Genomic DNA, 15,940 nt, shown 5'->3' with positions numbered 1-15,940 from the left:
CTGAACACGGCTGGGACACAGCCTGGGCACAGCCAGGACACGGCCAGGGCATGGCCAGGACACAGCCGGGACACAGCCTGGGCACAGCCGGGGCATGGCCAGGACACAGCCAGGACACGACCTGGACATGGCTGGGACACAGCCAGAACACAGCCTAGGCACAGCAGCAACACAGCTAGAACACAGCCTGGATATATCAGGGACACAGCTGGGACACAGCCAGGGCATGGCTGGGACACAGCCTGGGCACAGCCAGGACACGGCCAGGGCATGGCCAGGACACAGCTGGGACACAGCTGGGACACAGCCAGGGACATGACCAGGACACAGCCTGGATACAGCTGGGACACAGCCAGGGCATGGCTGGGACACAGCCTGGACACGACCTGGGCATGGCCGGGACACAGCCAGGACACAGCCGGGACACAGCCTGGGCACGACCTGGGCATGGCTGGGACACAGCCAGAACACAGCCTGGGCACAACAGCAGGGACAGCTGGGACACAGTCAGGGGCACGGCCAGGACACAGCCTGGGCACAGCAGCAACACAGCTAGAACACAGCCTGGACATATCAGGGACACAGCAGGGATGCAGCCAGGACGCAGCCGGGACACAGCTGGGACACAGCCGGGACACAGCTGGGACACAGCCGGGACACAGCTGGGACACAGCCTGGGCACAGCAGGGACACAGCAGGGACAGCTGGGACACAGCCTGGGGCATGGCCAGGGCACAGCCAGGGTACAGCCTGGGCACAGCAGCAACACAACTAGAACACAGCCTGGGCACAGCAGGGACACAGCCTGGGCACAGCAGGGACAGCCTGGGACACAGCAGGAGTGCAGCGGGGGCATGGCCAGGACGGTGCCTTCAGCCCTGTCAGGCAGCTCCCAGCTTCTCTTTTCCACAGTCTGCAGCTCAGCCCTCAGCATGCCTGCCTGGAGGGATCAACCTGGAGCTGGGACCTGGCCACCCCCCCCCCCCCGTGGCCTCCCCGGGTGAGGAGCGGCAGCCACAGGCCTGGCCGGAGTCCTGAAGAGCCACCTGCTCTGCTTCTGACCACACAGAAGTTCTCCTTGTTTCCTGGAGATTGTCGCGCAGCTTGGGTGGAGGCAAAGACCAGACTGTCAAGGAGCACGTGGCTAGGCAGGCCAGCGGCCCAGGACTCCGGGTGATGGCCAGCGCAGCCCACCTGGGTGCCTGCAGGGAGCTAGGAGTGGATGCTCCCCAGAGGCCTGGCCCTCTTCTGCTACGGAAGGCCCGCAACGCCCCGTGTGGAGCAGGCGGCCAGGCTTAGGGTGTCCGCCTGGACGGGAGGGTAGACACACCAGGGCTGTGGGTGCCTCACCCCTTGCAGCCTTGCCATTCCCATCTCTCCACTTCCCAGGTGAAAACGAGCTGAGCAGGTGTCCTCTCTGTTTGGAAAAAACTTGGCCAAGAAGAGCATTAGGGCGATGCAGGTAGCCTCTGTGCCCCCCTTCCGTAGGTTAGAAGTTGTTGCCTTACAGTTCATGCACACTGTGCTCTGCGGATTTCAGCCCTGCTCCTGGGAGTTAATCCCCTTTCACAGCCCTGTGCCTGGAAACAGGATCCCAAGGCACTGGACTCCCTGCAGGTTTAACATCCTCCCCACAGGCCAGGGGAGAGGTCTGTGAGATACATTCAAAAGGCTCACAGAGGAATGATTTTCTCTTAAGATTTATTTACTTATTTATTATTAAAAAGGCAGATATACAGAGAGAAAGATCTTCCTCTGCTGCTTCAAGTGGCTGCAATGGCCGGAGCTGAGCGAATCTGCAGCCAAGAGCCAGGAGCTCTTCTGGGTCTCCCACGCGGGTGCAGGGTCCCAAGGCTTTGGGCCGTCCTCAACTGCTTTCCCAGGCCACAAGCAGGGAGCTGGATGGGAAGTGGAGCAACAGGGTATGAACTGGCGTGCATTTGGGATCCTGGTGGACGCAAAATGAGGATTTAGCCACTAGGCTATCTATCGCATGGGGCCCTATTTATTTTATTTTATTTTACTGTTTTGGAAGAGGAGGGAGTAGGATTCACCGCAGCGGTTAAGCCGCCACTTGGGCTGCATGCATCCCATGTTGGAGGACCTGTATTCAAGTCCCAAGTCTGCTTCCAGTTCCAGGTTCCTACCAAAGCAAGCTGATGGCTCAAAGAGTGGACATTTGTCTGAACCAGCACGTTGGAAGACTGGGCCCCCTTTCTATGTCTCAAAAGTAAAATAATTAGAAAACGCATATTACGAAAAAGTTATTCATGGGTTTCAAAGTGTTCGCATCAAAACAAGTATATCTTTTTATCCCATTTTCTGAGAACTCTTTGAAGCACCCTTACAGGAAGCTGGGTTTCTCCCAGCATCCAACCCAGCACAGCCTCTCCTGCGCCTCCCTGACAGCATGGTCGGCCCAGCTTCTGCTTCAGGGTAGTGATTCCCACCTGTGACGGTGGTCAGGGGCAGCCACCTGCACTGGTGGCCTGGCTGCTCGCCTCCCACAGGACTTGGTGATTCCTTCGGTTGGAACCTGGTCTGACATTGGAGGAGGGCGACATCTGGCGGTAGTTCTTTGAAGAGGCGCCGGAGCCGTCCAGCCCAGCAGTGAGAGGCAGAAACCAGTGATTGGAGGTCCACGCTGTTCCTATTTCAGGGAAAGCTTGGAAATGCATGAGACATCTAATTTCAGGAGGTGAGACTGCGTGGCGGTCATGACTTTGTCAACACCCACCCCATCCTTTGCGATGGACAATATTGTTTCCCAGTCTCCAACTGGAGACTCCATGCCTTTTCCTTCTAAACATTTGGCCTGGCTTAAATTACTCCTTTAAGGAATTCTCAATCTGCAGCGATTGGCCACAGGACAGGACAGCACTTAGGGGATTGAATGCTTGGAAGTAAAGTGACATAGGAATGTAAAAATATTTTGCATTGCTTGAAAACAAAATTAATGGAGTGTTTCTGGTTTATTCCATTTGGAAAACATTCAATTAGAAGCATAAGGCTGGATTCTGAATAGGGTTCATTGCGATTGGAACTGGGAGATTGGCAGCAATCCAGAACTGATGAACTATCAAAACTGTATGAGCAGGACCCTCAGAGCGCGCCTCCTGTTGGGGATCTGGGATGGGTGGGAGGTTGGGTGGGGCTTTTCCCTTTGTTTTTTTCCCTGACCCCAGCTACAGGGAAAAATGATATTGGTGTGGAAACAATGGTATTACCCATTTTCACCCTGTAGCCCTTGACCCTTTGTTCCCTAATCAACTAAATAAGATTATTAAAAAATAATTAAAAAAAAGAAGCATAAGGCATGACTGTTTTTCTTCAGAGTAAAACTAAACGGGATCACCAGATGATTGATGGTCAAGCACTCTGGAACCTGTCATGTAACAAGTGTGTGAAGCATGTGGTCTGCATTAGCAGAGTGGTGTTGGCCGGACAAATCTTTTTTTTTTTTTAAGATTTATTTAGTTTCATTACAAAGTCAGATATACAGAGAGGAGGAGAGACAGAGAGGAAGATCTTCCATCCAATGATTCACTCCCCAAGTGAGCCGCAACGGGCCGGTGCGCACCGATCCGAAGCCCGGAACCAGGAACCTCTTCCGGGTCTCCCATGTGGGTGCAGGGTCCCAATGCATTGGGCCGTCCTCGACTGCTTTCCCAGGCCACAAGCAGGGAGCTGAATGGGAAGTGGAGCTGCCGGGATTAGAACCGGCACCCATATGGGATCCCAGCGGGTTGAAGGCGAGGACTTCAGCCGCTAGGCCATGCCTCCGGGCCCGGCCGGACAAATCTTTAGGTAACAGTCAGGCTGCTGCTTCCGGCTTGAGAAAGTCCAGGTAAGCCTGGAGACAGGTGGCATGAGGCACCTGGACAGGACTCCTGGCAGGCTGTGGGTGGGCGGCAGGGGCAGAGCTGTACTGAATTTGCTTCTCTCTGATGTCAGGCAGGGCCCTAGGAACTACCCGGAGCAGCAACTCCCAGACCCTTATGTGTAATCGAATCACCTCCAGTTTCTGACTCAGGGGATCTGAGAATGTGTACTTCTTTCTTTTTGAAAAAAATAACTTTTAAAATGTTTGTTTTTATTAGAAAGGCATATTTACAGAGAGCAGGAGAGATAGCGGGAAAGATCTTCCATCCACTCATTCACTCCCCAAGTAGGGTCACAGCAGCTAGAACTGAGCCAATTCAAAACTAGGAGCCAGGAGTTTCTTCCAGGTCTCCCACGTGGGTGCAGGGTTCCAAGGCTTTGGGCCATCCTCTACTGCTTTCCCAGGCCACAAGCAGGGAGCTGGATGGGAAGCGGAGCCGCCAGGATTAGCACCAGCACTCATATGGGAGATCCTGGTGCATTCAAAGCATTTGGAGAGTGAACCAGCAGGTGGAAGATCTCTCTTTCTAACTCTGACTTACAAAATAAGTAAATAAATATTTTTAAATACAGTACATTATCTATACTTGCTCTACTATGCAATAGAACCCTAGAACTTCTTCCTTCTGTGTATTTGTAACTTGGTGCCCATTAGCCAACCTTCCCCAACCCTCCTTACTGAAACCACACCCTCCAGGGTAAGAAACAGGGTACTCACCGACTCCTAGAACTACTGCAGAGCAGACAAGGCTGGCAGCAACAACGGAGCGTGTCAGGTGCAGCAAACAGCACAGATATCACTAGCTGATGGATGAACCGCTGAACAAGCCAAAATCCGCCTCTTCCAAGTGTGCCAAGGTTGCCATTTTAGAACATGAGGTCTGTGAAGAGACGTGCAGCTGAGCTGAGATGCACAGATGAACCAAGAACTCACCTGTCTTAGTTAACCAGTAAATTTCACATCCCATCCTCACTCCTTGTTCCCTTCCCAAGAAACATGTTTGGTAAAAGCTGCACAGGGAATCAGATTGGAGCGTTGCTCCAGACGCCTGTGAAAGACCGTGGCTTTGACGTTTGGCCTTCTGTTGTGAGTTGGCCAGTGGACTCACCTTGACCCGATTACATTACACTTCCTAGCCTCAGATAACCACCATTTTACTCTCATTGTGAGATCAGCTGTTTCCAACCACACAAATGGCGTGATTGTGATCTACCTGTCTTTCTGCACCTGGCTCATTCTCTTAACGACCTCTAGTTCTGTCTCACAGATAGCAAGGTGTCACTCTTTGATAGCTGAGTAGTATTTCCTTGCATATATGCACAACACTTTAAAATCTGTTCATAAAAAAAATCGGTTCATCAGCTGATGCACACAAGTTGTTTCCATTTCTTGCATGCAGATGTTTCTTTCATATACCAATTTGTTTGGCTAATGTGCCCAGAAGTGGAACTGCTGGATCATATGGTAGTTCTATTTCTGGTGTTTTGAGGAAATTCCATAATGTATTCCACAATGAATTTCCTGATTGACACATGCACCAACCCCACTTATTTTACAAAGAGTAATCAGGTCTCTGGCAACGAAAAGCTACAGTTGTATAGAATGTAGCATTCTGTAGAAAGTGCTTGATCACCAGTTATTCCTTTCTAAAAAGAGTTTTTCCACATTTTCAAGCAGTCTCAGCAGAAAGAGTTGATCTGACCCTGAAAGAATACTGGTTAACTTTTCAGAGAATTTTGAACTGTTTTCAATCTGTTCCACTTCTTCAGAATGGTGTTGGGTGCAGCCTTCTCAGTGAGGAAAAGAAACCTTAATTCCTGCTCTCACTAAGGGATTTTCTTCCACTGGAAATCAATTTAAAGAGAAACAAGAAGAATTCTGGCTGGGCAGACTCAGATTGCCACCCCAGCTGCCTTCTATCAACTACTCACAGCCTTCTTCCTCAGATTGTATTCTGAATGCCAGCAGAGCTGGGATTTTTTCTGCTCACCTCACAGAGGGATGATGCCTGGGAGAGGGGCCTGAGTGTCTGGCCTGCTGGGCTAGAGGACACAGCCCAGGGGCACCGACTTACCCTCCCAGACTTAGAGTAGTCAGTGGGCACTCTTCCACATCTTAGCTCTGCAGAGAGCCCTCGTGGCCAATGGAGCTGACAAAAAAAGACCAGAGGGAGATGGGGGAGAAGTAACAGGTGAAGACAAGTGAGGCAGGATTGGAAGTCCCAGTGTTCCCCTCTACAACGGTGGCTTTCCGCTTTGCACTACCCCGTGGAATACCCAGGGAGCTTATGCCAGTTTGGCTCTGGATCAATTAAAGCAGAATCTGTGGGGCCCAAGGCAGCAGGACCTGTAAACGCTCCCTGTGTGCCGGGGTGCAGCCAGGCTCAAGGGCCATCTTGCCACATTCCCTCCCTCCCGAAGCTGTTGTTTCCCTCACTCGGGGTGCCAAGCCTTAGGGCCCGGGCCCTTCTATTTTACCTCAGTTTGTGTTTTCTTCCTTCTGCTGGGTAGGCTTACCATTCCTCACAGCAAACCAATTACTGACACCCTGAGGTGGGACAAAATTTGTGTGTATTTGCAAGGTGAAAAGCAAGGAGCCAGGCCATTTGTACTGAATTCTCAGGCTCCTCCAGGGGCTGGATGTAAAGGTTCCTATAGACTGAAGATAGGGTTAAGAGGTGCTTGTTTCTGATTGGTCTGGGTGCTTGCGGCAGTTCTTTGCTCAGTTCTCTGGGGCATTTGAATGATGTCAAAGTGGGCATTGGTCAGTCAGGTGGGAGAGTGCTCAGGGCCTGGGGTTTCTGGAAAAATCCTTGAGACGAAGCTGACTATCCAGATGTTATCTACAGAGGAGAGACAAGCGTGAGTCTAGGGATCAGGGTCCCCGTGGGGCTGGCTGCATCACTCCCTCCACCCAAGAGGAGATTGCTGAACAACCCCCAGACTAGCTGGGGGTACTGCTATAGAACCCCCAAACCTGGGTCCACTTGCCTGATGCACAGAAAGCCAGTCAGGGACAACAGGGTGTGAAAGAAAAGAGGTGTTTATTGCCAAGTGCAGAGCAAGGAGTCTGACAGCTACAGCCAAGGTGCCTGGATTTCCCAGTGTTAGGGATGGAGTTTCTTACAGATTGACATTAGGGCTGAGAGATACATAATCTCATGTCCAAGTTCTTGGCTGATCAGTAGTGTTCATGAACTTCCTTTGATTGATTGGTGATGACAGATTCTTTAAGGACTTGATGATGAACAGGCGGGCTCCAGTTGGCCCAGGGGATTACATGTAAGTGGTAGCTACCTTCTGCCCCGGACCAGGATTTTCCCCTGCTTGGATCTGGACGTCCCCTAAACAAACCCCAGTGGGCAATGCTGGCCAGTATAGTTTTCTTTACCAGAGAAGCAAATGACTCCTGGAGTTTGATGATTAGAATGTTGCAGGGCCAGATGCCCAACTCTCTCAATTCAATGGATTCCTTTTGATCAAAGACAGCCAAGGATACCATGGGCTCAGGGAGACAGGTGAGCGGCTATGTCCTGCCTTTACCTTGTGTGTGTGTGTGTGGTGGGGGCGGACAGTGTCAAGGCTGATTTGCAGAGACACAACAAGGGAGGGAGGCTGAACTAGAATCAACATCCAAGGCTCTACGCTGGGGCCTGGTTATAAAACCATTTCTTCTCCCCTCATTGTCTTGGCAGGAGCCTGATAGGCAGTGAAAAAAGCAATAGATGCCCCCAGGTTGTGCCTGGGAGAGCCCAAGGCGTGTGGCCTATGCTTTTCCTGTGGCGCCCCTCCCTTACTCCCTACTGTTTCTTCAGCTGCCTCGGTCTGCCCAGTCCCCAGGCTGCTCCCAGTGAAAACCTGCTGGGTCACTTAGCAGGGAACCCCATTTTTTTACTTGGTGAATAGCTGTGCAGTCCACCTTGATATTTCTATGAAAGTTGGGTTCTCTGTTCTCCTCTCTGGGACAAATGGACTTACTGTAGGCCCTTCAGTCCATGGAACAGGAAGAAAACCTCTACTTCTTTCTTAGAATGAACAGTCTTTAGGAACTCTGTCCAAGCTCAGGTTTCCTATAGAATGCAGTCCCAGGCCAACAAAGCTGGCTTGCTAAATCTTTTCTGAGAACTGGGTTGGGTTCTGGGGAAATAAAGGGTGGAGTCAGGGAGAATGAGGGGCTAAAGTAAGTGTAAGGTTTGAGGCAGTTGGGAATCAAGCAGCCCCGGTGTCTGCAGCAAATGCAGCTGGATCCCAGGGCAGCAGATGATCAAGGAGGTTAGGACGTAAAGCTGGCAGAGCCAGAGCTGAGTTGGGATGTTAGGGAGGAAGTACCCAGAAGCAATGTATATGAAAAGGGCCAAGGGGAAAAGAGAGGAGTCCCTGACGGGGGTGGGGGAGCGGGACGAGAGGGAAGAAGAGAACAGATAGCAGCCTGGAAGCCACCCAGCATTTTTCACAGCAAGTCCTGCCCATGTGGCTCCTGCCTTCCGCCCCAGCCTAGAGCCAAGAGGGCTTCCCAGTCTGACACCACTGGGTAATGAAACCTTGAGAGGAACTGCGTGGCTTTCACATCCAGGAAGCCCTTTGTCCAAGAATTGGGAAGAGGGAGGAAAAACTTGGACAGCAGACACATCCCCAAGTAAGCCCTCATCCCAACACAGACTCATCTGCTGAGTTGCCCCCCACCTGTTGGGTGTGCTGCCTCAGTAAGCCTTTCTCATTTGCCTATTAGTACTCTGTCTCACACTTGAAATTTTTCTCTTCCAGGAAGGCAAGGACCTCTATTCCAACAGTTTTTGCTAAAACAGGTCCATTTTCTTAAGATATTGGACTTAACACCCTGGCAAGGAGCTCAGGGGCTGAGGCCAACTCCAGGGTGGCTCTTAGAAGCATGGAGGAAGTGTCCAAGAACAATACTGCGACAATTGAAAGACCATGTGTGGCTTTCCTTTCTTCTTTAAAGAGCTGTTTATTTATTTGAAACTCAGAGTAACAGACAGGAAGTGAGAAAAAGAGAGATAACAAGACCTTAGCTCACTCCCTAAATGACCATGATGGCCAGAGTGGGTCCATGGCCAAAACCAGGATCCAGGAACTCCATCTGGGCCTCCCACATGAGGCACAGGGGCTGAAGCACTTGGCCCATCATTTGCTGCCTTCCCAGGCACATTAACAGGGAGCTGGATGGAAAGTGGAGCAGCCAGGACTTGAACTGGCTCCAACAAGGGATGTCCATATTTCAAGTGGCAGCCTTGCCTGCTGTGCCATGATAACAGCCTCACTGGTTCTATTTTCAACTCCTGAATCAGGCAACACTACACTCTATAAAAGAGATTTTTATTCCTTTCTTTTAAGATTTGTTTATTTTTATACAAAGATTTACAGAGAGGACGAGAAACAGAATTTATGGAAAGATTTACAGAGAGGATGAGAGACAGAAAGAACTTTCACCTGCCGATTCACTCCCCAAGTGGCCACAATGGCCAGAGCTGCGCCTTTCAGAAGCCAGGAGCCCAGAGTCTCTTCCAGCTCTCCCACATGGGTACAGGGTCCCAAGGCTTTGGGCCATTCTTGACTGCTTTCCTAGGCCACAAGCAGGGAGCTGGATGGGAAGCAGGGCTGCCGGGATTAGAACCAATGCCCATATGAGATCCCAGCACGTTCAAGGCGAGGACTTCAGCTGCTAGACCACCACGCTGGGCCCAGATTTTTATTCTAAAAATGAGCAAAGCAATGGAGGATAGTTTTTATAGACAGAGAGGGCTGAAAAAAGCACAAACAGGTAGCAAACCATAGACCAACCGTTTCTTTTACTTTCTAAGTGAGGGGGAGAAGGGAGACAGAACAATCTCCCTAAGAAATAACCCATTACCATCAGGTCACTTTTTTTATGAAAGAATTGAGACTGTCTATTTGGGAAATTGGATTCTAGATCCCTAATGATGGCAGGTTAGATAAACAGCTTTGTTCCAGCTTAGTTACACAAAACTTTAGCATGAGCGATTCCATCTTGCTCAACTCTGGCCTGGTGTGTGTGTTTGGTATGAAAAAACAACAACAACAACAAAAACCAAAAAACAACTTTCTGCAATTTAGCAAAAGGGAGATCCAAGGTGATGGTGGAGGAGTGAAAAGAAAAGGCAGTAGATACATGATGTGAGACCAGACAAGACAGATACCCAGGACTTAGCATGTCACTGGAACGCTGGAGTGAGGAGGGCGGCTCCATCACTCAGCAGGTGAGGCAGCTGCAGGGCCAGGACTAAAAGTTTTAGGAAGCCATTGTTTTATTTTCTTTTTAATTTTTTAAAAAAGATTTACTTGTTTTTACTTGAAAGTCAGATTTAAAGAGGGAAAGATCTGACATCCACTGGGTCACTCCCCAAATGGTTTTGGATTGGCTGGAGCTGAGCCAGTGCAAAGCCAGCAGCCAGGAGCTTCTTCCAGGTCTCCCACGTGGGTACAGCGTCCCAAGGTTTTTGGCAGTTCTCTACTGCTTTCCCAGGCCACAAACAGGGAGCTGGATGGGAAGTGGAGCAACCAGGACATGAACTAATGTCCATATGGTATCCCTGTCCTTTTTAAGGGGAGGATTGGCCAATTGAGCCATTGCACTGGGCCCAAGGTCATTGTTTTAGACTATGCTGCCCCTGTGCACACCAGGCTAAAACTCAAGACAGAGTGGCTCACTCTGAATTCTGCATCAACAAGCTGAAACCATAGTGTTTATCTGACCTCCTATGAGAATTTAGGATTAGGGAGCCACAGGAAAATTTCCTAGGCAAACTAGTCTCAGTCGACCTGATAGTGAAGTGCCCTCTGCCCTAACCAGCCACAGAAAGGCCACTTGCTGTAACCCGTGCTAATCAACCAGTTATTCTGGCAGAACTCTTCCCTCTCTCTGTTCCCACTCTACCAGGAAATCAGTTTTGAGACAGCCAGCTTTGGCTTCTTGGTTCTTTCTTCAGCCCTTTTCCGTCTATGGAATCAACCTTTGCTCACCCTGCCAGGACACTCATTCTGTTTTATGGAATGAGGCATTGCTCAATTCTAGAATTGGAGTTGGAGCCCATTCAGATCTCCAAAGTCAACTGCTGTGATTGTGCACTTCCACAATACCCACAGGGCAGTGATTGACCTTTCCTCCACAAGTAAGAGGCCAGGTTGGGGCACTCACTGTCAGGTGCCAGGAAGCCACAGCCATCACAGGCACCTGCATGGTCAGGGGTGCAGCCCATGCGGTGCCTGGCAAGGGAGAGGCAAGAGTGTAACTGTGGAAGACCACGCACCTCAAAAAGCCAGAACAAACAAAACGAAAGCTTGGTCTTTTGTTTTTCCCCAGCCCGAGTCAATTTGCACATCTGGAAACATTTACGGAAGAGGTAACTGATCTCCAGGAGAATAAACTCTGTGACGTTAGTGACATGGTGGCAGGGATATGAGGCAGCAATCGCCCCATCCTTCAACCTTTGGCTATTCCCTTGGGTGACATCCACTGAGACAAAGAGAACCCAGCTCTCTGGCGGAGATTTTGGACATGGGGTCTGAGTTGAAATTGATACCTATAGACCCAAAGGATCATCATCTTCTCATTAAATGGGGACTGGGAAGTTAACAGGGGCCAGGTAATCAATGAAATCCTGCCTAAGATCTGGCCCTCGCTGGTGGCACAGGGGCCTGAAAGACAGTTAGAAGCAAGGAGCACATTCACTCCAAGAGATAAAACACTCACCACCTCAGAGTGTGGCAGGGAATGTAAGGGACGGAGCAGGAAGGTGGGGGGAGAAAATAGAATTTTTATGTTATTATATTAGAAATCTTTAGTTCCTAAATTTTTCTATAATAAACCCTCAGCATTAAAACAAGCAAGTTATCTAGAGTTTGACAACTGTGGGTGGTGGTGGGCACGTGACACAGTGGGAAAGATACCAGTTCCTAGATTTGATACCAAGTTCTGGCTCCTGACTCTAGCTTCTGCCAGTGAGGACCCTGGGTGGCAACAGGGATGGTCCAAGTAATGGACTTTCTGACACCCACATGGGAGACCTGGATTGAATTCCCAGCTCCAAGCTGCAAAAGCCCTGGCCTAACCCCAGCTGTTACAAGCATTTGAGGAATGAACCAACTGATACAAGGTGTATGTGTGTGTGCTTGTGTGCCTGCCTCCTAAAAATATAGATAAAAATTTAAACAAAGAAAACTCAAATTCCTCCTTGGGCTTTGTATATGCCAATATGTTCAGGAGCTGCTTACTGCCAGCCAGGGTCAATTCCACTGTGTTCTTGCACATCATCATGGAGGGTAAGCCCTGAGGGGATTATTTCCTTCAAGAGTAGAGACTTCACATTGCCATAGTTGCACTGGCAGCAAGTCTGTCTACAGAAAGTTGATGAGCAGAACTTTGTTCTGAACCATACAGGTCTGTACTACCCACATTGAATGGTTGGGTGGTACACATCTATGTGGTCTCTGGGCATGAGCATCAGGGAAGGCGTGCAACACTATGGGTCCAGGAATGGTAAAACTGCTAAGGACATCACCATTGCCAAGTGCAGACAATGTTGATGTATCTGTCTTATGTCTTATCTTAATTCTCAAAGCTTTCCCTCTGCAGCTCAGGAGAGCATTCCCGCCACACATATCTGCTCCCAAGATCCCAGGCTCTTGGTGCTCTCACTGGAGTTCTTCGGGTTCCAGGTCTTGCTGGATTGCAGACCAAGTTTATGATTATGCAATAAAAACTATTTAACCACCACCACCACCACATGGAGTGCCTCATCTGATGAGTTTTCCTGGACACAGACACTGCAGGAAGATGGGCCCCCTTCAGGGAGTTGCATGCTCAAGACCTGAACAAGTGCAGCAGAGGCAGAGGCTGGGCTGGGAGGAGAGGGCAGGTCTTGATGTCAAATCAGTAAGTATTTGTACAGCATTAACGTGTCAGACATGATGCCAATCCCTGGAAATGCAGGAGAGAAGCCAACCTTGTCTCTTGAGGCTTGGGAACCCCAGCCCTTAATCAGGCACTAGCCATGGTGGACTTCACACCAGGGTGGAAGTCATCTCTCTGGGCCTCTTTGGAACAGGGGACATTACTATTTGCTCAGTTGGAAAGGTTTGACCTTTGGGTTGTTTTCTCAGTAACTGAAAGTCCTTTGATCCACTTTCTGAATAGGGTAGAGTAGGCAGTGAAGGCCTGAGCCTCCAGGCGAGTCAGCTGTGGACCAGCGGGTAAGGGAGCCATTGGTCCCCTGGCTAGATGGGCAGCGGCAGCTTTCCAGGGAAGGACATGAAGCAAGCACACTTCAGCTTGTGGCATCTTTATTCCTGGGTTTCTGTGAGTCTCCTACCACCTGCGAAACGATGATGGAGAAAGAACGGGTCATAGTTGACTGAACACAAATTCACTGGACGTATGGTTGTGTTGCCCAGTGCCTGGCACAGCACCTACATGTGGCAGGTGCCCTAGGTGGCTGTAGATTATTAAAAGACAAGTTTGAGCAACTCTACTCAATGCATTTTTTCTTTTTTCTATTGTTTTCATTGTGAAGGTAATAAATGTTTCAACAATACATCCAAACATATAAAAGCAAAAAATGAAAGCTTCCCCCACCAATCCCTACTCTTACTAAGTCGAGGTAATAACTCTTAAACTTTTGGTAATTTCTTTTGGAAACTATCTTGGCAAATGTAAGCAGGGACATACATCTGTATGTGAGTAAGGACACGTGGGTGTGTACTCACACAGCTGATCATGCAATGAGGGGGACCTCCAAATATTCATGACAAATGCATATATTGTGAAAAACTATGCACATCTTCTAAAGGATTTTTGTACCAACATAAACTCATACTATCTTTTTTTTCTCTTTTAAAGATTTTTTTAGTTAGTAAGTCAGATTTACAGATAGAAGGAGAGACAGAGAGGAAGATCTTTCATCTGTTAGTTCACTCCCCAAGTAGCCACAACAGCTGGAGCTGAGCCAATCCAAAGCCAGGGGCCAGGAACGTCCTCTGGGTCTCCTAGGAGGGTGCAGGGTCCCAAGGCTTTCGGCCATCCTTGACTGCTTTCCCAGGCCACAGGCAGGGAGCTGAAGGGGAAGTGGTGCAACTGGGATACAAACTGGCGCCCATATGGGATCCTGGTACACACAAGGCAAGGACTTTAGCCACTAGATTACCGTGCCAGGCCTGCTCACACTAATTTTTAAAAATATATTTAATTTACTACTGTCACAGTTATTAGCTATGCTTTTTCTTTTTTTTTTTTTTAAAGATTTATTCATTTTATTACAGCCAGATATACAGAGAGGAGGAGAGACAGAGAGGAAGATCTTCCGTCCGATGATTCACTCCCCAAGTGAGCCGCAACGGGCCGATGTGCGCCGATCTGATGCCGGGAACCTGGAACCTCTTCCGGGTCTCCCACGCGGGTGCAGTGTCCCAAAGCATTGGGCCGTCCTCAACTGCTTTCCCAGGCCACAAGCAGGGAGCTGGATGGGAAGTGGAGCTGCCGGGATTAGAACCGGCGCCCATATGGGATCCCGGGGCTTTCAAGGCGAGGACTTTAGCCGCTAGACCACGCCTCCGGGCCCTATGCTTTTTCTTAATTTACTTTTATTGGAAAGGCAGATTTACAGAGAGATTGAGAGACAGAGGAGAAAATCTTCCATCCAGTGGTCCACAAACCCAAATTGCCAGAGCTAAACTAATCCAAAGCCAGGAGCCAGAAGCTTCCTCCAGGTCTCCCATGCAGGTGCAGGGTCGCAAGGGTCTGGGCCGTCCTATTCTGCTTTCCCTAGCCTCAGGCTGGGGGCTGGATGGAAAGTGGAGCAGCCAGGACATGAACAGGTGCCGCTATGCAATCCTGGTGCTTACAAGGGGAGGATTTAGTCAATCGAGCCATTACACAAGAGGAAAGACTATTGCAACAGATTGTTGTGGATGTCTGAAATACTTTGCTTGGTGACTTTCTGGAGGACCGAAGGATAGCACCTGCTAGGAAGAAAACGTTTTGAGAACATCAGCCAATGCTTTACTAGAAAAATACCCAGGAAACTTCACCAGAGTCTTTATCCACCACAACAATGCTTTGGCTCTTTCTTCTCTCTCTCTCTCTCTCTCTTTTTTTTTTTTTTTTAGTTTTAAAGCAAGATTTATTAGAAAAGTTGAGAAAGGAGACTCCCGTCCTAATGACGGGAGGGGGCTCTGAGATAGAAAAGACCCTTACCCCCTGCCATGATGGCAGGAGAAGTGGAGAAAAAAAGAGACCCCTGCTCTTTCTTCTCATGAAACAAAGGCAATTCCAAGAGTGTTTCCAAAGGAAAAAACTAATATTCTCCCTTACAGCCCTGATTTGATTTTGAGTCCTTATTTCTTTCCTTTCCTTTTCTCTTCTCTCTTCTTTTCTTTTCTTTTCTTTTCTTTCTTTCTTTCTCTTTTCTTTTCTTCCTTCTCTTTCAATTTGTTTATTTACTTGTGCATTTGAAAGGCAAGGTGACAGAGAGAGATTCTCCATCTGCCGGTTCATTTTCCAAATGGCCATGACAGCCAGGACTAGACTGGGACCAAACCAGGAAGCCCACCCTGGTCTCTCACAGAGACCCAAGTGCTTTGACCATAATCTGCTGCTTTTGCAGAGCAAGAAGCTGGATTGAAGCTCCACAGCTGGGACTCCAACAGACACTCAGACATGAGATGCCTGCACTGCAGGAGACAGCTTGACATGCTTGACACTAGCTCCTAATTTGGTTCCTTCTGAATTCTTTTTGCTTCCTAAGTTTGAGAAGGTTTCAAAGGACATGTGTTTTATTCTTGTTAGTAATGTAAAAAAAGACTGTTACCGTAATCAATTCCCAGAAACTTCAGCTCTTTAGGGTGGCCCGTGTAGCTGGTATCATTACTTAAATGTCTTTGACTTGATGGGGTTAATGGTGAGAAATAAAGTTTCTATTTTTAATTTTCACCTTTTAATTCCATATTCTATTAACATCTTAATCTCCCTCATGCACATCAGACCCCTTTTCTCACTTAAAAATACATGTTGAATATCCTGTCCTAC

Source organism: Ochotona princeps, chromosome 3 (genome assembly GCF_030435755.1).
Source record: "Ochotona princeps isolate mOchPri1 chromosome 3, mOchPri1.hap1, whole genome shotgun sequence".
Taxonomy (NCBI): Eukaryota; Metazoa; Chordata; class Mammalia; order Lagomorpha; family Ochotonidae; genus Ochotona; species Ochotona princeps.
Note: the sequence above shows the minus strand (reverse complement) of the source record.